The following is a 25,608-nucleotide window of genomic DNA, read 5'->3' as shown; positions in this document are numbered from 1 at the left end:
TCAGAACATTACAGTTCTGAGAGGTGATGCTACTGAAAGCCTGCACCAAATTCCAATTTGGAAGAGATTAACCTATTTCCTATAACCGAAAACTGATGGGTTGACAGGCAAATCCTGATTATTTTCTCCTCTCATGGTGTGTTAATCACAGCAAGATGCATTCTTCTTTGTCTTTGAAGCTCCTACTGAGGTAATTAAAGAACAGATACTGATCTCAAACTCAATCTTTTAGACCCCAAGAGGTCTTAACCTCAAACGTTAAAATTTTAATGTCAACACCTAAAATAAACATGTATTTATTAAAATACCACATATTTTAGCATATTAAGGATAGAGCAAGGGGATATTGTGATATTTTAAATACACAGTACTCTGACAATAATTTATAGATCATTATTTTCCTCACAAAATGTTAGCTTAAACCATCCTGAGATCAGCTGAAATAACAATAAAATAATTGCACCTCCATTCTTTATCTCTGATAGTTAAAAAACCTCACCCATAGAATAAGTCTTGTTTGCCACAAAAGGAAATCACTGTGATCACATTTGTGGGAAATACAGAACAAGGTCACTATATTTAAAGGATGTAGCCCTACATATTGTTTAATAATGCACACTATGGGCTAAATCTAAGGACAGTTGATATTGACTTATACAGTCACTAGGAGGTAGGGGAGAAGGAGAAATTAATTTTTTTCCATTAAAGATTAGCAAAATTGGCAAAACAGGAATCTAGATCTTATTTAAGAAAACAAAAACAAAAACTGCCCACACATGAAACAGTCTATTTGGCAAACAAACTAAATGGAAATGTTAAAAGACACAAATAGTACATCTGCCCCCCAAAAGAACATTCATAGCTTTTTAAAATGCTTAATAAAGTAATCAAAATGACTATGATGGCCTTTTCTATTCTTTAAGCATAACCACTCAGGTTGGCATATAATTTTAATGTTTAAGACAACTTGTTCTTTACTCACGTCTCCCTGTTTTTAGTGACAGTTAATTCTTCAAGAGATTTATCTCCTCAAGGCTTTGACAATTCACACATCCATAGGGGAGTTCTTTAAAAATTATAATACTTCTACTTTGAAAGAGACAGGGAAACAGTTACTGAGGACTATAAGTGAATATATAGAAATAATAATGATGAAATTTATGAAACAATGGGAAATGACTATTGGGACCAAAGAAAATAAACCCCTTACGGGGTTGAGTATAGTGCAGAGGCTCCCATTTTTCTGCCCCCCACATGATTCAGATATTCAAAACATAGTCTATTCCCAATATCTCTCATGACATTTCCCAATATCTCTCATGACATCCACTGTTTCTCAGGATGAGTAGGTAATGCCCCCAATTAAGAGTCACTAATTCTTTTTTAATTTTGAACAGAAATTTAGTAACAGAAAGTATCACATTCAAATTCCACCTCCATCTACCGCTTAAACACAAGGTCTTAAACATTTTTCCAAGGTTTCTTTTTTTTGGGGGGGAGGGTTATTTATTTATTTATTTATGGCTGTGTTGGGTCTTCATTTCTGTGCGAGGGCTTTCTCTACTTGCGGCAAGCGGGGGCCACTCTTCATCGCGGTGCGCGGGCCTCTCACTATCGTGGCCTCTCTTGTTGCGGAGCACAGGCTCCAGACGCGCAGGCTCAGTAATTGTGGCTCACGGGCCTAGTTGCTCCGCAGCATGTGGGATCTTCCCAGACCAGGGCTCGAACCCGTGTCCCCTGCATTGGCAGGCAGATTCTCAACCACTGCGCCACCAGGGAAGCCCCTCCAAGGTTTTAAGGGCCAAAGGTGAAGCTGCTGGGAAGTTTTTCTTTTAAAAGCGTTGTTGATTTCGTTTACTACCATGAAAGGCAACATCACTTATACCCAGAATTCACCTATGTATACAGAAATTTTAAACACAGAGCAAAGCCAAAGAAGAGTTAATTGTTCAACAGTGTCAAAAAGATACCACATAATTTACAATAATCACAAGTTTTTGAGTTCTTACCATATGCTTGGATAAACTACTTTCCATGCATTTTTCCACTTACTCTTTAAAACAGTCCTATGAGGTAGATGTTTTATTATCCCTATACCACAGATAAAGAAATTAGGACTAAAATAGGTTAAGTAAACTGCCAAAGGTAGTAATGGGGAGAGATGTACATTTTAAACTTTTTAATCTCAACTATTCTGCTATGCTACTTATGTCTGTCTGGTCATTTCACATCCACTATCTCTAATGTTTCTACCAACCATCACATGAATTAGGAATGATTTTGTTCATTTGATAGATCCGCAGGTTGAGGCTGAAACACAAGCAACCTATCTAAGTAACCTCTCTACGGTCACAATAAAATCATAAAACAGCAATCAGGCCTTATGATGCCAAATTATCAGGAAAAGTGAACTTTTAAAATTTCTTTCAGAAATGCCTTCACTACCTTCTACCACCTATTTGACATACAATCCTAATAAATTTGAGTTTCCCAGCTTCCATGTCCATGGCAGATTAAAAGGGAACAAGCATATGCCAGGGACTATGCTAGGCACTTTATACACATAACCTTATCTAAACTTCAGAATACTATGAAATAAGTAGTATCCCACATGAACAGACAGGGTAAGAAGCTAAATTATATGCCCAAAGATTACACAGAAAGTAAGAATGGCAAATAAGGTCTATTAGACACCTCATGACCATGGCAAATCCCTTGAAGATCAAGATAAGTTATATCCCTTTATCTCACTGACATCCCTAGCCCTTAACAAAATGCCTGCTGAACAGGCATCAAACAAGTATTTTATTTTTTAAAATAAATTTATTTTATTTATTTATTTTTGGCTACGTTGGGTCTGCGTTGCTGCGCGCGGTCTTTCTCTAGTTGCAGTGAGCGGGGGGGCTACTCTTCGTTGCGGTGCGCAGGCTTCTCGTTGTGGTGGCTTCTCTTGATGCAGCAGGGCACGGGCTCCAGGTGCACTGGCTTCAGTAGTTCTGGCACACGGGCGTAGTTATTCCGCGGCATGTGGGATCTTCCCAGACCAGGGCTCGAACCCGTGTCCCCAGCATTAGCAGGTGGATTCTTAACCACTGCGCCACCAGGGAAGCCCCACACAAGTATTTTAAATAAATATTTCGTGAGTGTGATATTTATAGCCCTGACTCATTCCATCATTTACCCACCATTTCCTGAGCACCTGTGAATAGGAATTCAGCCATCAGCCACTAAAAATAGAATATGTGACTTTCCAAAGTCACTTAGAGCAAATGCAAAACAGTAATAACAACAAATACTATCAGTAGTAATAATGTCAATAACCCCATAGGGCATTCAATGTCACCAAGTCCTAGGAATTCTGATTCAGAATAATCTCTCAATTCCACACTGCCTTTCCCTCCCCATTACTGTTCCTCTAACTCAGGCCCATAACATTTGCAAAGACGATGGCTATGATTCCACACTCTTCACCCTCTACACTGATGCTAGATTTATTTCCTAAAATACAAACCTGACCATTTTGTTTCCCTTTGTAAAATGGCTGTTGACCCTTTGCCTTCAAAATTAAATCTGAGAGCTCTGATAACTTTCAAAATCTTTCATAATGACCTCAATCACCCTATCAAACTGGATTTTCCACTTTTCCTAAAAGTACCATCCATTCTATCCTTGCTTAACTACTAGCAATTCCCTACACAAGCCCCAGGTATGATTCTTGCTTACGTTGTGCTTGGACCCGAAAAGCCCTTGCTTCCACCCACCCACACTCTTTACTTGTTAAAAGCCTCCTTTTCTTTCTGAAGCCCCAGTTTAAATATCTTAACAAATAAGATTTCTCGTTCAGATAACAATTCTCACTAAATAATATTACACCTAAACCAGAGACTCAAGGCTTTATTCCAGGTTAAGCCTCTAACTCCCAACCCTTTATGTCCAAATCATACTCTGAACAGCATTACAATTCCATCTTTTTAAAACTATAACATTTATTCCCTGTCAGAAAGTTCCAATAGGCACAAGTAACAAATGATTTTTTTTTTTTTTTTTTTTAAGAACATGAGTAACTTTTTTTTTTTTTAATTTATTTGTTTTTGGCTGTGTTGGGTCTTCGTTTCTGTGCGAGGGCTTTCTCTAGTTGCGGCAAGCGGGGGCCACTCTTCACCGCGGTGCGTGGGCCTCTTACTATTGCGGCCTCTCTTGTTGGGGAGCACAGGCTCCAGACGCGCAGGCTCAGTAGTTGTGGCTCACGGGCCTAGTTGCTCCGCGGCATGTGGGATCCTCCCAGACCAGGGCTCGAACCCGTGTCCCCTGCATTGGCAGGCAGATTCTCAACCACTGCGCCACCAGGGAAGCCCACAAATGATGTTTTAAAATACATTTCGAATAAATGAAATAATTCATACTTTAGAATGGAAGCTATAAAGTTTTGATTTACCATAGGATAGGCCAAACTGTATTACATCTAAATAGCAATATGCTATATGGAAGAGAGCATACGTTAAAGGTTTGAATTCCAGCTCCATCACCTTCTAACATACTGTGTGACCTTGAGCATGTTATTTAACCTCTCTGAGCATCCCTTTAGTTATAAAGGGTTATTTATAAATCCCTATTTATAAATTGGGGATAATATCAGTACGTACCTCTGAGTGTTTGTTGTAAAGGTTAAATGATGTTAAGCATGTAAGGTATTTAGCACAGCATTTGTACATAGTAACTGCTAAACAAATGGCAGCTATTATTACTAAATTCACAGAATATGCATAAACGTGTAACCACTGCGACCTTCTTCAGTCAGAGAACTGATGCAAGACTTTCCTTTATGTCTTTTCCTTATAACCTTTCTTAAGCTAAGGTTCTTAAAAATAATTTACCAGTTAATTACTTAAACAGTAAACAGCTGATAGAGATATAAATAAATCAGTAACAGCTGAACTCTAACACATACAGATGTTAAAAATAGCATGCCATTGCCCCATTACACATGAATATTACCATAAATAACCACAACCTGTGCAAAGAAGCAGCTAAATCTCTGTCTCACAGCACAGACTGAAAACCATTTATAAAAAATATGAAACACACATCACAATATGGATCAGGGAATTCCCTAATCAAAGTTATATCAAAAGGAAATTACTACCCTCAGATATATGTAAATACACTCAGAATATATAGCACAGATTAGCAATCTACAGCTCACTTGACAGTGTGAACTAGCTTCTGAATAAATTAAGCAAGTGATATTTAACAGATGTCATATAATTCCATTTCTAAACCACAGCCCTACTATACTCCTGGCCCTGAGTGAGTGACAGGGTTGGAAATCCAGTGAAGTCATGGAATAATGCTCACAGAAGCATTAACTCACTCAGTTCAAAACTCAAAATGCTCCTTAGGACACCTAGTAGCATATAAATTACTAGGGCAGGGCAGAGGTTTTCCCATTACACCCTCCTATACTATTTGAATTTTCTGTTTAAAAAAAAAAAAGAGAGAGAGAAAGAGACATGTATGGGAAGGGGCAAACAAGCATCTAACTCCAAAACTTTCAAGAGACCAAAAAGCTCAGGAAGATGGGCAATTATCACAGTGGTCAATATCAGTTTGGCAAAGATTAAGAATAGTGATACCTGGCTCTGGCAAAATAAAAATGTGGAGAAACAGCTCTCTCACATACTGGGCATATGTACACTGGGCATAAGAGTGTAAACTGCTACACCCATTTTGGAAAATGATTCAGCAACACCTATTAAAATTTTAAATGCTTATATTCTTTGACCGAGCAATTCCACATCCAGGAATCTAACCTATAGAAACAATGAAATGCACACATGTACAATGGCAAATGCATAAGTATGTACCAAAGCAATGTTAATAGAAGTTAAAAACTGGAAACTACTAATGCCCAGCCAAACTGTCTGCCTGATTAAATATCAGACATCATAATCATCAAAAATAATGTAACGGTATGGGTACTGAAATTAAAATATATCAAGACATACAGTGATCTCTTTTATAAAAAGAATGATAGGGACTTCCCTGGTGGTCCAGTGGTAAAGAATCCGCCTTACAATGCAGGGGATGCGGGTTCGATCCCTGGTCGGGGAACTAAGATCCCACATGCCATGGGGCAACTAAGCCCACGCGCCACAGCTACTGAGCTCGCGCACCTCAAGGAGAGAGCCCACGTGCTACAAACTACAGAGCCCAGGCGCCCTGGAGCCCGTGCGCCACAATTAGAGAGAGAAAACCTGCACGCCACAACTAGAGAGAAGCCCAAGCAGTGCAACAACAGATCCCGCGTGCCTCAAAAAAGATCCTGTGTGCCGCAACTAAGACCCGACACAGCCAAAAAAATAAAATAATAAAATAAAATATCCTGAAATTGAGATTCATCTTTAAAAAAAAAGAATGATATATGCTTATACACCATTAGAAAACAAAAATCTGAAAGAATGTATACAAACTATTCACAGTGCTTATCTCCACAAAAAAGAAATCTTAGAGTTAAACTTTAATATTAAAAAAGATATAAAACTTTATTCAATAAGGCTAACAAATCTTCAATTCCGCATTATCATCATTTGATGAAGAAAGTGGAAAGAAGATGAAAAGAAGAAACAAACAAAACAAACCCCCAAATAGAAAAATATAACTACACAAAGAGAGAAAAACACAGGAAAACAGAATTTGCCAGGAAAAAAAAAGGAGGTAAACATCAAGGGAGATCAAAGAAGGAAAAAGTTCAATAAATTCAAAAGGGTTAATAAACTAGTCATCTCCTTGACACAAGAACAGACTTCAGAAGTAAAATCACTGACTTATGAAAGGTACTTAAGAGGGTTAACAGCGCACTTGCTCTTTGTTCTTTCAGATTACAGGACTCAGTTCTGAATGGAAGAGCTTCAGCAACCCACCGGAGTTCTTTATGGGGCGGCGGGGGGAGAGGGGGGAATCAAATCAAGGGATCTGGTATAAATATGGTCTTCAGGATCCCTGCCCTTAAAATAAAACAGTGCTATAAAACTGGAAAAGCATAACATTAACTTTTTATACAACACACACACAAAATGATAATATTTGTACAGCACAAGATTTCCTGACAGACTGGATGTAAAATATGAAAAAAAGGAGTCAAGAAGGATACCAAAGTTTTTGACCCAAGCAACTTAGAAGGATATACAAGTGACCCTTGAACAACACTGGGGTTAGGGACACCAATCCTCCATGGAGTTGAAAACTCCCATATAACTTTTTTTTTTTTAAATTATTTATTTATTTATTTATTTTTGACTGTATGGGGCTTCGTTTCTGTGAGGGCTTTCTCTAGTTGCGGCGAGCGGGGGCCACTCTTCATCGCGGTGCGCGGGCCTCTCACTATTGCGGCCTCTTTTGTTGCGGAGCACAGGCTCCAGACGCGCAGGCTCAGTAGTTGTGGCTCATGGGCCTAGTTGCTCCGCAGCATGTGGGATCTTCCCAGATCAGGGCTCGAACCTGTGTTCCCTGCGTTAGCAGGCAGATTCTCAACCACTGTGCCACCAGGGAAGCCCCCATATAACTTTTAACTTATAGCTGGCCCTCTGTATCTGCAGTTCCATATCCAGGAATGCAACCAACCTCGGATCGTGTAGCACTGTAGTATTTACTACTGAAAAAAATCTGCATATAACTGGACCCATGCAGTTCAAACCCATGTTGTTTAAGGGTCAACTGTAACTGCCCCCACGTGAACTGGAAGGGCTGAATGTGGGAAGGTTTTTTATTGAGGTTAGGGAGGTATCAGGAGTTCAGCTTTGGACATATTAAATTTGAGGTGTATGTTAGATATCAGGTGAAAATGTCAAAAAGGCAGCTGGATATGAACCTAGAGTCCAGGGAGAAAGTCTGGGCTTGAGATAAAAATGTGGTTGTCATCAGCATATACAAAGAACTGAAAGTTAAGAGACAGAATGAAATCATTGAGAAAGCAAGTACAGATAGACAAGAGGACCAAGGACAGAGTCTTGAAGCAGTCCAAAGTTTATAGGTCAGGGAGATGAAGACCAAGCAAAGGAAATTTCAAAGATGGCCAGTGAAGTAAAGTGTTGTGTCCTGGAAGCCATTGTGAATGATGTTTCCAAGAACATGGAAGAGATCAACTATGTCAAATGATGCTGAAAGATCAAGGAAGATTAGGAACAAGAACTGACCAACGGAAATAGCAACCTGGAAGCCACTGATGACCCTGACAAGAATTGTGGATGTAGTGGACAATGAAAGCCTCACCAGAGTGATTCAAGAGAAAATGGATGGAGGGGAATGAGAAAGTGTACATACAGACAAATCTTTTTAAGGAGTTCTGCCCTAAAGGGAAGCAAAGATATGGGCAGTAGCTAGAAAGTTAAGTGGGGTCAAGATAATAATTTTTTAATATGACAAAAATTACACTCTTTCATATACTAACAAGAATAATCCAGTAAAGAGGAAGGGTACTTGGCCCAATCCTGAGGATTCAGAAAAGGCTTCTGATGGAACTGTCCCACGCTGAGTCATGAAGGCTGATTAAGAGTGAATCAGGATGAGAAGGGAGGGGACTGAAACAGCATGAGCAAACAGAGGTGAGAAACAACTTAGTGGGGGGGTGGCATGTGAAGCACAAGACTGAGAATGACAGGAAGTCATGCTGGAGAGGTGAGCAGTCACCAAGCCTTTTAAGACGTATCAAGCAGTACAACCTTTATGATATAGATGATAGGGGACTTGCCACTATAGGGTTTAGATAGGTAAATACTAAGATCAAACTGACATTTCACTCAGGGAGGGAATAGCTTGAGGGGTACTAGACTGAAGGCAGGGAGACCAGTTACAGTTATTGAAATAAAGAAATAACAAGGTCCTAAACTGGACAGTGTTAGAAGCAGTGAAAGGGGCTTAGTGACAGATCTTAAGTGCTCAGTGTTGAGAGCAGCAGTTTCTAGTATGAGCTACTGAGATGATAAGGCCATTACCTGTATTTGGAAATACTGGGGAGGGGGTGGTGAATGATTCATTTCAATTTGGGGTATATTGTTTTTAGAGTCTCTATAGGACATTCAAGTGAATAAATGTAAGCAGGCAGTGGGTAGAAAACTCAGACCTTAGAGCTCAAGATATCTGAGAGGCATTTGAGAAGTAATTAAAATTATTGTACTATATGAGATGATCCAAAAGTAACATTTACGAGGAAAACAATGATTGAACTTTTAAGAACACTACCACTTTATGGAGAGTTAGTGGAGAATATGCTTGAAGGAATTTCAGACAAAACAGTCAAAAAGCTACAGAAAAAATCAGGAAAAGAAATAACCAAGAGGCCAGGGAACCAGCCAAGGACTAACACCTTTACCAGTTTAAAAAGAGATGGTGTAGTGACCTGAATACACTGGTGGGGATCAGAAATCAAGTCAAATCACGTAACAGTCTGGACTTTCTAATTCTGTTGTATTAATTTTTCAAAAATTAGTAGAATCTACAGGCCATCTCTTCCTGAGGTCCCTAAGTAGTCAAGCCAATCTGAGTGGAAAAGACTAAAGGAACTAAATACAGTTGCACCACTACCTCTTGTAGAAGAGTATTTATAGTTTTAGTAGAAGAGTATTTGTGGTTGCTCTATACAAAGAAAATTGGTGATGTATTTCTTAATAAACCAAAAATTGTTGTCAAGTATAATAAAATGAATAGGAAAATTTTTACTTTTTAATCATACCTGACTTCTTCATTGTTACATAATACTTCACCCACGACTTTACATAAACTCAACTAACAATAAATCTCATAGCCTTATATAACAAGGAAAAGTATTTAAGTATGGATGATGTAAAAACCTATAATGCTAGTACTTAGGGAAAAATATTACCAATACAATAAAAATTTGTCAGGAATGGAAAGAATTTTTGACACTGGAAGAAAAAAGATAACTTGAAGATACAGGGGGAAATAAACAGAGCAAGGATCAATTTCCGTTTCTTGATTTTAGCTCTACTTTACAATTTTTTGGCAGACAATTTGTCACACTGAAAAATCACTTACTCTTGGATGGCTGTACTGTACTAACTGGGAGTGACTCATAAGTGTTTGGTCCCACCCATACAGAAGAACTCTGCAAAGAACTTTAAAAAAAAGAAAATCAACCGGAAGCGTATTTTCATATGAGCACCTAACACAAAATCATTAAAGCATAGAAAAGATGTGACAGAATTATTACTCGCTATGAGAAAGTTAAAAGCATTTTCTTGGAGTGGGGTGGGGGTGACTCTCAAGGTGTGAGTCATAGGATTAAAGAACAACTGGATCCAGGATTTAGCGAAAGCTGGAAAAGCAGGATTCAGATCACATGCAGCTCTCCAGGCCAGAGAGAAAAAAAGTTGAGTTGGGTTAGTGCCTCCAGAGTTTAGGTGAGTCACAGAGAGAGCAGAGAGAGAAAAGCACGACCAGACTGGACTTCAGCACATGGGAGAAATCTGTAGCTGTTATCTTTTGGTTTATTTCTTCCCTTATTAATTTACTATTAAAATATGTTAATTACATTCAAAGAAGCTAAAACAGAGGTTACCCCAGAATCTTACTACTCCACAGATGTGGACAAGCTCTGCCCCATTGCTTTGCATGTGGACTAGACCAAAACACAAAGCTAACGTCACTATCACAACCTTTCTAGCACTACATATTTTGATTTTGCTAATTTAATATAACAACCATCTTGTAAGATATTTATTTCTGTGGTTACTAGCAAGGATGTCTGTTTGTTTACTACATATACTCACCTTGAACGAACTGACTGCATAGATCTTTGGTCTACCTACAAAAATCTTGTTGACCTTCTTTTATATTGCAAAGGACATTTTGTGTGTTATATATACTCATTTTTCTGTCATAATTAATGCAAATGATGTTCTATTTCCATTTTTCTCATTTTTCATGGAACCAAAGTAGTTATCAATGTTTATTTAGATATTCATTAATTTTTTTTTTTTTTGCCTTCACTTGGTTTTAGGCTCTAGCAGTTGCTCATGTACCAATAAATCCTGAAGGGGTTTCCATTATTATACAGTCATACTGCATGTCTTAGAACTTTTCACTTGCCTGATCCAATCATTCCAGTTTAACTCTTTTATATCATTTATTTATGTTTCTTCTCAAATACAGTGCTATCATCCTTTCTTTAAAAGAAACATTTTTTGTGGCTAAGTAATGCTATAAAATGTAATGGGTTCCAAGCAATTCTACACCTAGATATCTAGCCAAGAGAAATAAAAGACACAAAATACTGTACACAAATGTTCCTAGCAGCGCTGTTCATAGTAACCAAAAGTTGGAGGCCATCCAAATATCCATCAACCACTGAATAAATAAGATATATCAGCAATAAAGTGAATGAACTATTGATACATTCTATAAAATAGATGAACCTCAAAAACATAATGCTAACGGAAAGAAGCCAGACACAAGTGACTGCATATAGTATGATTTTGTTTATTTAAAATTTCTGGAATATACAAACCTATAGAGGCAGAAAACAGATCAGTGGTTACCTAAGGCTGCATGTGGGATCAAGGACTGAATGCAAATAGGCACAAGAGAACTTTTGGGGGTGATGAAAATGTTTTATAGCTAGATTATGGTGATGATTACAAAACTACAGATTTACTAAAAACCATTAACTTCAAGTAAACTAAACTTACTTTTATAATGGGTAAATTTTATGGAATGTAAATTCTACTTCAATAAAGCTGTTTTTAAAAAGCCGATGAACAGAGGAAGGATGAAAAGAATATATGAATATATACACGCACATAGGAAATAACTTTGTAATATAAAAATTTAAGGGATTCAGCTTGTTACTGATAAAAGTGGCAGAAAGTATTTTAAATAACACTCAGTGCATTCAAGAGTGACATAAGAGAAACATTTTCACAAGCTGGTCATGGGAGTGTAAATTGGCACAACCTGTCTGGAAAGCACTTTGGCAAAGTATACGAAGCGAGCTTTAAAACAATGTCCCCTTTGATTTACTTCTGAGAGCTCAGCCTACAGAAGTAAAAAAAAACATAAATAAAGATCTAGGTATAAAGATATTCAGCAAAGCAAAATTTATAATAGTTTTAAAAGATGGAACCTATGTAAATATTCAACAATGGAAGAACACTTAAGAAAACTGCAGCCTATCCATGAATATTCTGCACTCTTTAAAAATATCTGTGTGCCTATGACCCAGCATAGAGCATGACATCACTGCTGCCACCACCACGACCTACACTCAGGAGGAAGATCCTCTAAGAGGAAGATTCTCACCATTTCCTGCGGGTCATGGCTAGCAGAGCACTGGTGGCATCCCGTAACTGTGCAAATGATGGTACATTTGAAATGAAGAAATGTGACATTCATGGGTAGTAAGAGGGCCCTCTTATCACAACAGTGCTCGGAAGTGAAGAGAGACTCAGACTCTATGGGATGATACAGACTGTTTGCCAATGGAATCAAACAGAAAGTTATTCGTGGTTTTTGTTACTTATGTAATGTCAAGAAGATTGTGGGGGACTTGAGGTCGGGATAAATATCATAGATCATCTCATCACCGCTTACTGGGCTCATGGCTTTAGCTTTACTTGTGGACTTTCTGTCCTAGAAGTTTGTAGAGTTTACAGGACAAAGAGAAGGTTGTGCTAAAGGAAAAGTAGGATTAATACACATGTACACTAAGACCTTCTACAGGGATCAGGGCATTGTCAGAGCTCAGGTTCCCCTGAGCACTGGTCTGGCCTGTAAGTACAGTTACCACTCAGTATCCAAGGGGGATTGGTTCCAGGACTCCCATGGATACCAAAATCCTCAGATGCTCAAGTCCCTTATATAAAATAGCATTGTATTTGCATATAACCCTCCCATATACTTTAAATCATCTCTAGATTACTCATAATACCTCATACAATGTAAATGCTATGTAAATAGTTGCCGGTGCATGGAAAATTCAATTTTTGCTTTTTGGAACTTTCTGGAATTTTTTTCCCATTTTCAATCTGCAGTTGGTTGAATCGGTGGATGCAGAGCCCATGGATAGGGAGGGCCAATTGTATAATGGAAAAAATGAGGTCTGTTTTACTTTATATTTGAAGCATACAATATGGCAACTTTGTGGAAATGACCATTTATTTTCATCTGTGAGAAAAACCACTGTGGAATGGAAACATCTGTTTAGAGAGCAGCAGCCATCACTGATTACTACAAGAAAGGCAGTTTTCTTCCTGGGCTTAGGTCAGATGGAATGGATGCTCTATGTGTCCAGGAGGCAACAAAGATTGCAGCTGCCTATTATAGATCTGTATAGGGGATCATACTGATAGAGTTGCAGACTCAAGATTATGAAGGACACAGTATGCATGATCTTGGAGCCAGTTACTATACACAAGAAGAAATACAAGAAGTAAGAAGAGTGACCCTATTATGCTTCTCCGAGATAGAACAGCACACAGCAATATTGCCAGTGTTGAAGAATGAAAGGAAACTGATGTTGAAGTGAAGAAAGAAATTGAGAGCACAGTCTAGTTTGCTACAGTTGATCCCAAACCACCTTTAGAAGAGCTAGGCCAACACTTCTATTACAGTGATCCACCTTTTGAAGTTTATCGATCAAGTGAATCATTTAAAGGAAGACTGCAGGGACTTCCCTGGTGGTCCAGTGTTTAAGACTCCATGTTCCCAGTGTAGGGGGCCCGGGTTTGATCCCTGGTCAGGGAACTAGATCCCACATGCCACAACTAAGAGTCCACATGCCACAACTAAGAGTCCGCATGCCACAACTAAGAGCCTGCACGCCACAGCGAAGATCCCGCGTGGTGCAACTATGACCCGGAGCAGAATGAATGAAGGAATAAATAAATAAATAAATAAATAAAGGAACACTGTAAATTTACTATTATGCCTTCAACAGAACATTCAATGGTCAACTTCAAGAAACTTTGTGTTCTCAACTTTAAAAGAAATAAAACCCATCAAACAAACAAACAGTTTGTAAACGTGTTTATGCTACTCTATAAAATTAAGTTTAAAAAGATGGGAGAAAAATTTAATGGGTTCCAAAATTCCAGTGGTACAGTGAGAAGTACACCTTCTTCCCCATGTCCCACAGTTTCCCAATTTCCCTCCACAGAAGCAAATATGTTACTAGACTCTTCTACAAGAAAAAATGAAAATTTTAAAAACTGAAACAAATCGACAAATACAAAAGACAATTCAAAATGTTTAAAGGAAAAGTTCATAAACTCTTACATTCAGAAAGAAAAATATGGAGGGAGAAATAGGAACACTTTGTAATTAACGTGAACCAAGTAGCAGAAGATACGAAAAGTATAGGCTGGGGGAATTTGGAAGCATTGAGTTAAATCTATGGGGAGATAGAATAAGATATTAGACATGTAGGAGAGGAACTCTCTCATATCTATACTTACACAAACAACTCATCCTAAAATAAAATCCAATTCCGAAGTCAGGCAGAGATTTTTCCCTCTTGTGTCAGTGAGTCACAAAGCTGTCTCAAGCTGATTTTACCTATCAAGCCAAAAGACATACCACTCTCTTGTTATGAGGATTATAGCTAGGTATGTTTAATGAACAAGTTATTACAATTAGAGGAAAATACCTTATATTTGTTATAAGTAACAAATTGTATCACTTAACTGTGGCAGTCAAACTACTGCCTTTTGCTTCCTGGCAATGTTAACTCTACTAATTTATTCTCTAACACAGAAATAATGCCCCCCATGGTGGGCTGCCTACTGCAGTTACTCCATGTAGAAAAGGAGAGAGCTTCTGAAGACCTAAGAATAAGTGTATTAAAATACAAATTTCATCTTCATTTTGACTGCCATTATAAACTGAGGTATCACAGAGTGACCTGTTCGCAGACAAAAATTTCCCAAGCAATGGAATAGCTGAGTCACTATTCACCAAAGACTTAATTATCTCATATAGTCAGTGAAAGAAAATGATATAATATTATAAAAGTCATCTATTTTTGTAGTCTTTGTTCAGGGTTCCAAAAATGAATTTCAATATGGTTGCTGACTCTGAAAGTAATTTTCACACTCAGATTTACCTCTTAAAACATTTGGGTACATTCTTTTTCTGGGATTACATTAAATAACATCTATGCATCAATCGAGTTACACCAGAGGTAATGTTCCACCAACTTCTAGCTGAGTTTACAATATAACGTTAGCTTTTTCTAGAATGGGCAAGTCAACTGAGCTGTAACATTCCCTTGGGCTTTATGCCATTTCTCAAGTTTAAAACTGAAACATCAGTTGAAGAAAAACAGGTACAACCTAACAGCCTATGCAACTTAATTACAGGCAGATTAAGCTGCACACATCAGCTTCAGAACAAAAAGAGTCAGAAAAAAACTAAAAAATCAAATATGAGATTTTTACTGCTGAAATGGTCTATAACATACTCTCATGGACGAGATAACTTAGGACCTCAAAGAAGCTGCCTGCACAAGAACACAAAACAAATAAGGCAAGCTGGGGGTGGGGGCCAGGGCCTCCAAAACATTCTATTTCACAAATCAATAGCCTCCACAATCTCAAAAATATCTATATAGAAAATTGACTAAACTTTCAAATGACAGATTTAAGAATCACTTACTTGACTAAAAATATTGGCAATAAATAACCTCATTAGAAAGGATCTACATACCAGTAAAAATGGTTAACATTTACTGAATTCTTACTGTGTGCCAGGCTCTATATTAAGTCCTTTACATGTATTTAATTCACTTAATTCTCACCACTCCCCTGTGAGGTATTATCATTAACCCCACTTTAAAAACAAGAAAATTGAGGCAAAGTTTCTGGCAAATTACTTGCCAGAAGTCACCAAGCAAATAAGAACTAGGGTATGAACCCATGTAATGATCTCCTCAGCTGTAGTCCCTAACTCCCCACTTCTGACCTCCCAGCTCTTAACCATTCTACTATACTGCCTTTTAAATTTTAGTCCAATTTCTCATTTTACATATAAGGAAACTATGTCCCCAAGGAAGAGATAAAATTCAATCAAGGTTTAAAATCATTTAATAACATTACTAGTATTAGGATGCAGGTTTCCTATTCCCATTATGCTCTCCTATTTCACACTGGGCTTTTCCTATTTTTCTATCATCCTATTATCCTCTTTCACATTGGGCTTTTCCTATTTTCCTATCATTTTTCCTATTTCACATTGGGCTTTTTCCCCTCTTCTGGTCTTTTTCAATATTAGTTTGTTTTTCTGAGTATAAAATACTTATCACTGAAGTCAAGAAAGTACAATAAAGTATAGAAGAAAATTAAAATTATTCCTCCCAGCTTCCAAGGATAATCATTGTCAACAGTTTAACTTATTTATTTATATGCATTACAAGACCAACACTCCATTTCCCTGCCCCATATGTTTAAAGAAGTTTATAGACCTACTTTACAAGTAGTTGTATATTAATTTGACTTTTTCACTTAAATCACTATTTTCCCAAGGCATTAAATATTTTTTGAATATGACTAAATGGCTACATGACATTTCATAAATTTCATTAAGATATTTAACCATAGGTCTACTGACTATATATATGGAAGACTTCTTGCAATTAATCTCTTTGATGAAACTGTTATACATACATCTTTATGCAACATATCTGTTAATATTCTTAGATTAAGTCCCTGAAAATGATATTACTGAGTTAAAGGGTATAATAATATGTAACACACATGTGCTGCTTACTATTGCCAAACTATTCTAAGTGCTTCACAGATATTAGCTTGTTTAATCCTTGCAACAACCCTGAGAGATGAAATGAATGCCCAGAGAGAACAAGTGACTGGCCCAAGATCATATGGCTAAGAAAGTGGCACAGCCAGGATTCACACCCAGCTAGTCAGAATCCAGGATCCAGGCTCTTCATCATTATGCTGGACTATTTTAATTCCACACTTTTCAACCACATGATGCCAAGTCTCCTAGACATTTACTACAAATGTACAAAAATCATCTGAGGAACCTGTTTTCAGTAAGCATCTCAGGAGATTCTAAAGTTTGAAACCACTATCCTGATCTAAAAATTTTTAAATAGTACAACATCTAATAAACTCTTCTCATAAAACTACTGACAGACCACTGACAGTTTATACTGGTTGACGTTTAATATACAAATGGGAGGGCCAAGTAAGAGAACACTCAAAAATGGTTAAAATATGACCTCATGACCTGGGATTAGGCAAATGGCTTCTTAGACGTGATACCAAAAGCACAAATGGTAATATAAATTAAAAATTTTAGGGTTGTTAGAATTATTTTTAAAATAAAGGATAAACTGAACTTCAAAATTTAAAAATTCTGTGCTATAAAAGACACCATAAGGACACATATTATGTGATTCCACCTATATAACTCACCTAGAATAGGCAAATTCATAGAGCCACAAAGTAGAAATAGCAGTTATTAGAGCCTCAGGGAGAAGAGGAGAGTTATTATTTAATGGGTAAAGAGTTTCTGTTCAGGATGAAGGAAAAGTACTGAAAATGGAGACAGCAGAAGCCAACAACTACAATCCTGCAGCCTGTGGAACAAAAACCACATTCACAGAAAGACAGACAAGATGAAAAGGCAGAGGGCTATGTACGAGATGAAGGAACAAGATAAAACCCAAGAAAAACAACTAAATGAAATGGAGATAGGCAACCTTCCAGAAAAAGAATTCAGAATAATGATACTGAAGATGATCCAGGACCTTGGAAAAAGAATGGAGGCAAAGATCAAGAAGATGCAAGAAATGTTGAACAAAGATGTAGAAGAATTAAAGAACAAACAAACAGAGATGAACAATACAATAACTGAAATGAAAAATACACTAGAAGGAATCAATAGCAGAATAATTGAAGCAGAAGAACGGATGAGTAACCTGGAAGACAGAATGGTGGAATTCACTGCTGCGAAACACAATAAAGAAAAAAGAATGAAAAGAAATGAAGACAGCCTAAGAGACCTCTGGGACAACATTAAACGCAACAACATTCGCATTATAGGGGTCCCAGAAGGAGAATAAAGAGAGAAAGGACCAGAGAAAATATTTGAAGAGATTATAGTTGAAAACTTCCCTAACATGGGAAAGGAAATAGCCACCCAAGTCCAGGAAGCGCAGAGGGTCCCACACAGGATAAACCCAAGGAGAAACACGCTGAGACACATGATAATCAAACTGGCAAAAATTAAAGACAAAGAACAATTATAGAAAGCAGCAAGGGAAAAATGACAAATAACATACAAGGGAACTCCCATAAGGTTGACAGCTGATTTCTCAGCAGAAACTCTACAAGCCAGAAGGGAGTGGCATGATATACTTAAAGTGATGAAAGGGAAGAACCTACAACCAAGATTACTCTACCCGGCAAGGATCTCATTCAGATTCGATGGAGAAATCAAAAGCTTTACAGACAAGCAAAAGCTAAGAGAATTCAGCACCACCAAACCAGCTCTACAACAAATGCTAAAGGAACTTCTCTAAGTGGGAAACACAAGAGAAGAAAAGGACCTACAAAAACGAACCCAAAACAATTTAAAAATGGTCATAGGTACATACGTATCGATAATTACCTTAAACGTGAATGGATTAAATGCTCCAACCAAAAGACACAGGCTCGCTGAATGGACACAAAAACAAGACCCATACAAATGCTGTCTACAAGAGACCCACTTCAGACCTAGGGACACATACAGACTGAAAGTGAGGGGATGGAAAAAGATATTCCATGCAAATGGAAATCAAAAGAAAGCTGGAGTAGCAGTACTCATATCAGATAAAATAGACTTTAAAATAAAGACTGTTACAAGAGACAAGGAAGGACACTACATAATGATCAAGGGATCAATCCAAGAAGAAGATATAACAATTATGAATATATATGCACCCAACATAGGAGCACCTCAATACATACGGCAACTGCTAACAGCTATAAAGGAGGAAATCGACAGTAACACAGTAACAGTGGGGGACTTTAACACCTCACTTACACCAATGGACAGATCATCCAAAATGAAAATAAATAAGGAAACAAAAGCTTTAAATGACACAATACCTCAGATAGATTTAATTGATATTTATAGGACATTCCATCCAAAAACAGCAGATTACACTGTCTTCTCAAGTGTGCACGGAACAGTCTCCAGGATAGATCACATCTTGGGTCACAAATCAAGCCTCAGTAAATTTAAGAAAGTTGAAATCATATCAAGCATCTTTTCTGACCACAACGCTATGAGGTTAGAAATCAACTACAGGGGAAAAAACGTAAGAAACACAAACACACGGATGCTAAACAATACATTACTAAATAACCAAGAGATCACTGAAGAAATCAAAGAGGAAATCAAAAAATACCTAGAGACAAATGACAATGAAAACACGACGATCCAAAACCTATGGAATGCAGCAAAAGCAGTTCTAAGAGGGAAGTTTACAGCTATACAAGCCTACCTCAAGAAACAAGAAAAATCTCAAATAAACAATCTAACGTTACATCTAAAGGAACTAGAGAAAGAAGAACAAACAAAACCCAAAGTTAGCAGAAGGAAATAAATCATAAAGATCAGAGCAGAAATAAATGAAATAGAAACAAAGAAAACAATAGCAAAGATCAACAAAACTAAAAGCTGGTTCTTTGAGAAGATAAACAAAATTGATAAACCATTAGCCAGACTCATCAAGAAAAAGAGGGAGAGGACTCAAATCAATAAAATTAGAAATGAAAAAGGAGAAGTTTCAACAGACATCACAGAAATACAAAGCATCCTAAGAGACTACTACAAGCAACTCTATGCCAATAAAATGGACAACCTGGAAGAAATGGACAAATTCTTAGAAAGGTATAACCTTCCACGACTGAACCAGAAAGAAATAGAAAATATGAATAGACCAATCACAAGTAATGAAATTGAAACTGTAATTAAAAATCTTCCAACAAACAAAATTCCAGGACCAGATGGCTTCACAGGTGAATTCTACCAAACATTTAGAGAAGAGCTAACACCTATCCTTCTCAAACTCTTCCAAAATATTGCAGACGAAGGAACACTCCCAAACTCATTCTATGAGGCCACCATCACCCTGATACCAAAACTAGACAAAGATACTACAAAAAAACGAAATTACAGACCAATATCACTGATGAATATAGATGCAAAAATCCTCAACAAAATACTAGCAAACAGAATACAGCAACACATTACAAGGATCATACACCATGACCAAATGGGGTTTATCCCAGAGATGCAAGGATTCTTCAGTATACGCAAATCAATCAATGTGATACACCATATTAACAAACTGAAGGAGAAAAACCATCTGATCATCTCAATAGATGCAGAAAAAGCTTTGGACAAAATTTAACACCCATTTATGATAAAAAACCCTCCAGAAAGTGGGCATAGAGGGAACCTATGTCAACATAGTAAAGGCCATATATGACAAACCCACAGCAAATATCATTCTCAATGGTGAAAAACTGAAAGCATTTCCTCTAAGATCAGGAACAAGACAAGGATGTCCACTCTCACTGCTATTATTCAACATAGTTTTGGAAGTCCTAGCCATGGCAATCAGAGAAGAAAAAGCAATAAAAGGAATACAAATTGGAAAAGAAGAAGTAAAACTGTCACTGTTTGCAGATGACATGATACTATACATAGAGTATCCTAAAGATGCCACCAGAAAACTACTAGAGCTAATCAATGAACTTGGTAAAGTTGCAGGATACAAAATTAATGCACAGAAATCTCTTGCATTCCTATACGCTAATGATGAAAAATCTGAAAGAGAAATTAAGGAAACACTCCCACTTACCATTGCAACAAAAAGAATAAAATATCTAGGAATAAACCTACCTAGGGAGACAAAAGACCTGTATGCAGAAAACTATAAGACTCTGATGAAAGAAATTAAAGATGATACCAAGAGATGGAGAGATATACCATGTTCTTGGATTGGAAGAATCAATATTGTGAAAATGACTCTACTACCCAAAGCAATCTACAGATTCAATGCAATCCCTATCAAATTACCAATGGCACTTTTTACAGAACTAGAACAAAAAAATCTTAAAATTTGTATGGAAACACAAAAGACCCCGAATAGCCAAAGCAGTCTTGAGGGAAAAAAACGGTGCTGGAGGAATCAGATTCCCTGACTTCAGACTATACTACAAAGCTACAGTAATCAAGATAATATGGTACTGGCACAAAAACAGAAACATAGATCAATGGAACAGGACAGAAAGCCCAGAGATAAACCCACATACCTATGGTCAACTAATCTATGACAAAGGAGGCAAGGATATACAGTGGAGAAAAGACAGCCTCTTCAATAAGTGGTGCTGGGAAAACTGGACAGCTACATGTAAAAGAATGAAATTAGAACACTCCCTAACACCATACACAAAAATAAACTCAAAATGGATTAGAGACCTAAATGTAAGACTGGGCACTATAAAACTCTTAGAGGAAAACATGGGAAGAACACTCTTTGACATAAATCACAGCAAGATCTTTTTTGATCCACCTCCTAGAGTAATGGAAATAAAAACAAAAATAAACACATGGGGCCTAATGAAACTTAAAAACTTTTGCACAGCAAAGGAAACCATAAACAAGACGAAAAGACAACCCTCAGAATGGGAGAAAATATTTGCAAATGAATCATCAGACAAAGGATTAATCTCCAAAATATATAAACAGCTCATGGAGCTCAATATTAAAAAACCAAACAACCCAATCCAAAAATGGGCAGAAGACCTAAATAGACATTTCTCCAAAGAAGACATACAGATGGCCAAGAAGCACATGAAAAGCTGCTCAACATCACTAATTATTAGAGAAATGCAAATCCAAACTACAATGAGGCCTCACACCAGTTAGAATGGGCATCATCAGAAAATCTACAAACAACAAATGCTGGAGAGGGTGTGGAGAAAAGGGAACCCTCTTGCACTGTTGGTGGGAATGTAAATTGATACAGCCACTATGGAGAACAGTATGGAGGTTCCTTAAAGAACTAAAAATAGAATTACCATATGATCCAGCAATCCCACTACTGGGCATATACCCAGAGAAAACCATAATTCAAAAAGACACATGCACCCTAATGTTCACTGCAGCACTATTTACAATAGCCAGGTCATGGAGGCAACCTAACTGCCCATCGACAGATGAATGGATAAAGAAGATGTGGTACATATGTACAATGGAATATTACTCAGCCATAAAAAGGAACGAAACTGGGTCATTTGTAGAGACGTGGATGCATCTAGAGACTGTCCTACAGAGTGAAGTAAGTCAGAAAGAGAAAAACAAATATCGTATATTAACGCATATATGTGGAACCTAGAAAAATGGTACAGATGAACCGGTTTGCAGGGCAGAAATTGAGACACAGATGTAGAGAACAAACGTACGGATACCAAGGGGGGAAAGCAGCGGGGGGTGGGGGTGGGGGTGTGAGGAACTGGGAGATTGGGATTGACATGTACACTGATGTGTATAAAATGGATGACTGATAAGAAAAAAAAAGTACTTAAAATGGATGAAGGTGATGGTTGCAATACATTGTGAATGTATTTAATAGCACTTAAAATGGTAAAAATGGTAAATTTTCTGTTATGTGTATTTTACAATAATACTTTTTTAAAGGCACCATTAAGACATTCTACAAAATGGGGAAAAATATTTGCAAATCATTCATCTGATAAAGGAATTGTATCCAGAATATACAACTCAACAATAAAAAGATAAATAATCCATTTTTTTAAACAGGGAAAGGATATGAACAGACATTTCCCCAGAAAAGTATACAAATGGCCAATAAGTACATGAAAAGATGCTCAATATTACTAGTTAGTAACTGGGGAAATACAAATCAGAAACACAGTGAGACACTTCATACTCACTGAATGGCTACAATAAAAGAGACAGATAATAAGAAGTTTGAACAAGAAGTAGAGACACTAAACCTTCATAAGTTGCTGGTGAGAATGTAAAATAGTACAGCCACTTTGGAAAACAGTTTGGCAGTTCCTCTACACAAAAACTTGTACATATATGTTCACAGCGGCAATTTTCTTTTTCTTTTTTTAATATTTATTTATTTATTTATTTGGTTGCATGGGGTCTTAGTTGCGGCAGGCGAGCTCCTTAGTTGTGGCACATGGACTCCTTAGTTGCGGCCTGTGAACTCTTAGTTGTGGCATGTGAACTCTTAGTTGCGGCATGCATGTGGGATCTAGTTCCCTGACCAGGGATCAAACCCAGGCCCCCTGCATTGGGAGCGCAGAGTCTTATCCACTGCGCCACCAGGAAAGTCCCGGCATTTTTTAATAGCCAAAAAATAGAAATGACCCAAATATCCATCAGCTGATAAATGGATAAATGAAATGTTATATATATCCTTACAAAGGAATATTATTTGGCAATAAAAAGGTATGAAGTACCAATACATGCTACAACATGGACGAATCTTGAAAACTTATGCTGAATGAAAGAAGCCAGGCACAAGAGGTCACATGTTGTATGATTCCATTTATATGAAATTCCCAGACAGGTAAATCTATAGAGACAAAAATTAGATTAGTGGTCACCAGAAGATGGGAGAAGAGGAAATGGGGAGTGACTGCTAATGGGTACAGAGTTTCTTTTGGGGGCAACGAAAACATTCTGGAATTAAATGTGGTAATCACTGCACAATTCTGTGAATATACTAAAAACAACTGAAGTGTATCAAAACACTAAAAATAAACTAAAATATATCAAGAAATTCATGATAAGGACATAAATTTTGAAATTAAGTGCTTAGAAGTGGTAATTTAAGACTGTAAATAGGGCTTCCCTGGTGGCACAGTGGTTAGGAATCCGCCTGCTAATGCAGAGGACACAGGTTCGAGCCCTGGTCCGGGAAAATCCCACACGTCGCGAGCAACTAAGTCCGTGCGCCACAACTACCGAGCCTGTGCTCTAGAGCCCACGATCCACAACTACTGAGCCTGCATGCCACAACTACTGAAGCCCACGTGCCTAGAGCCCGTGCTCAGCAACAAGAGAAGCCACTGCAGTGAGAAGCCTGTGCACCGCAACAAACAGTAGCCCCCACTCACCGCAACTAGAGAAAGCCTGTGTGCAGCAATGAAGACCCAATGAGGCCAAAAAAATAAATAAATTAATTAATTAATTAAAAAAAAAAGACTGTAAGTATATGAATTTTGAGAGAGAATGGGGCGTGGAATCTAAAGGATAAAGATAAAGTCTTTATGGAAACCATAAACAATGGAAACAAAGACGGAAATGTCAAAACTGTCAAAAAAGTCAAAAAAATTAAGAACTAGGAAAGTATCTGTCATGCAAACAAAAGTTTGAAAAGTTCTATTAAAATTCACACTGAGGAAAATGGAAAAGTAAGTTTCAGAGTAGGGAGAAAACAACCAAAACAAAATCATTCAATGACTCATCTAAAGAGATTCCCTGATGACTTAAAAAAAAAAAAAATCTAACTTAGTACATAAAAAACAAGGTTAAGAAAATACACATACAGTCTAAATTTATAAAATTGAAGGCGATATGGACAGATTTTACCAAGTGTAGAGCACTAGCAATTGAGGGCAAAACTGAAATTTAACCAGAATACTTTGGATACATATTAACAGTATTGCTTTTACACAGCAAATTTATAGGACAAGATGAACTGAACTATGTTGGATTCCCTGTCAGTAAATCAAGCACTCCCTTTTGTCCTAAATAGACTGAGGTGATGATGAAAAACTGATGATGGCACACTGCACGCCAGAATGTCAGCTCCATGGGGGCAGGGACTTTGTTTTGTTTAACTAGAACAATGCTTAGCACACAGGAAGAAGTCAATAATATTGGCTAAATGAATCAACAGCACTTTGAAATCTAGAGAATACTGTGTATATGTTTTAGGAATTCCCATCTAGATTAGGGAATTCTTCACATCTAGAAATGGAATTTTAATGAAGAGCCAGAGATAACTGAGCTCTAAAACTAGAGTTTCAGGGAAGAAAAGAATTTTCCTTGAAATACCACACTGACTGGAGGCAGATAAGAAGCCTACATAACTTGCTTGTGCTGTTAAATGCTTAAACATAATCATAAATTTCTTTTATTTTTTACACTGCCAGTATAATGAAAAACATAAATGAGTCCACACAATTCTAAAGAGTTAACTTTTTAAATGGTAAAAATAACTATATACGCTTAGAATTCATCATGGTCAAGTTATAGGAACACACAATACAGAAGATAAAAACCCCTAAAGACAAAGATATGATTTAAGTAAAATATAAAAGATAAAGCCACTATCTAAGAGATCAAAGCAGAAAATATAAAACCTAACTGTTAAAATCTATTCAATGCTAACTAAACTTAGAACGATGAACACAGAAAGAAAACAAAATCCTCCAGCTTAAAGGAATTCAATTCACGATAATAGAGAAGAAAAAACTACTAGACAGTGATAAACACCATAACAACGATAAAAACAATTTCTAACAATGCCTTATT

At 37.2% G+C, this 25,608-nt stretch overlaps 1 protein-coding gene and 1 pseudogene across 39 annotated transcripts in view; one reads left to right on the top strand and one right to left on the bottom strand.

Moving 5' to 3' along the window:
• LOC118904105 (sarcolemma associated protein) overlaps positions 1-25,608 on the bottom strand; it is a 155,833-nt gene that overhangs the window by 104,607 nt on the left and 25,618 nt on the right. The gene's annotated exons all lie outside the window — the stretch shown is intronic.
• Positions 12,113-14,948, top strand: LOC118903464 (annotated as a pseudogene).

Source organism: Balaenoptera musculus, chromosome 11 (assembly GCF_009873245.2).
Source record: "Balaenoptera musculus isolate JJ_BM4_2016_0621 chromosome 11, mBalMus1.pri.v3, whole genome shotgun sequence".
Classification (NCBI taxonomy): Eukaryota; Metazoa; Chordata; class Mammalia; order Artiodactyla; family Balaenopteridae; genus Balaenoptera; species Balaenoptera musculus.
Note: the sequence above shows the minus strand (reverse complement) of the source record. Positions and strands in the feature narration are given on the sequence as shown.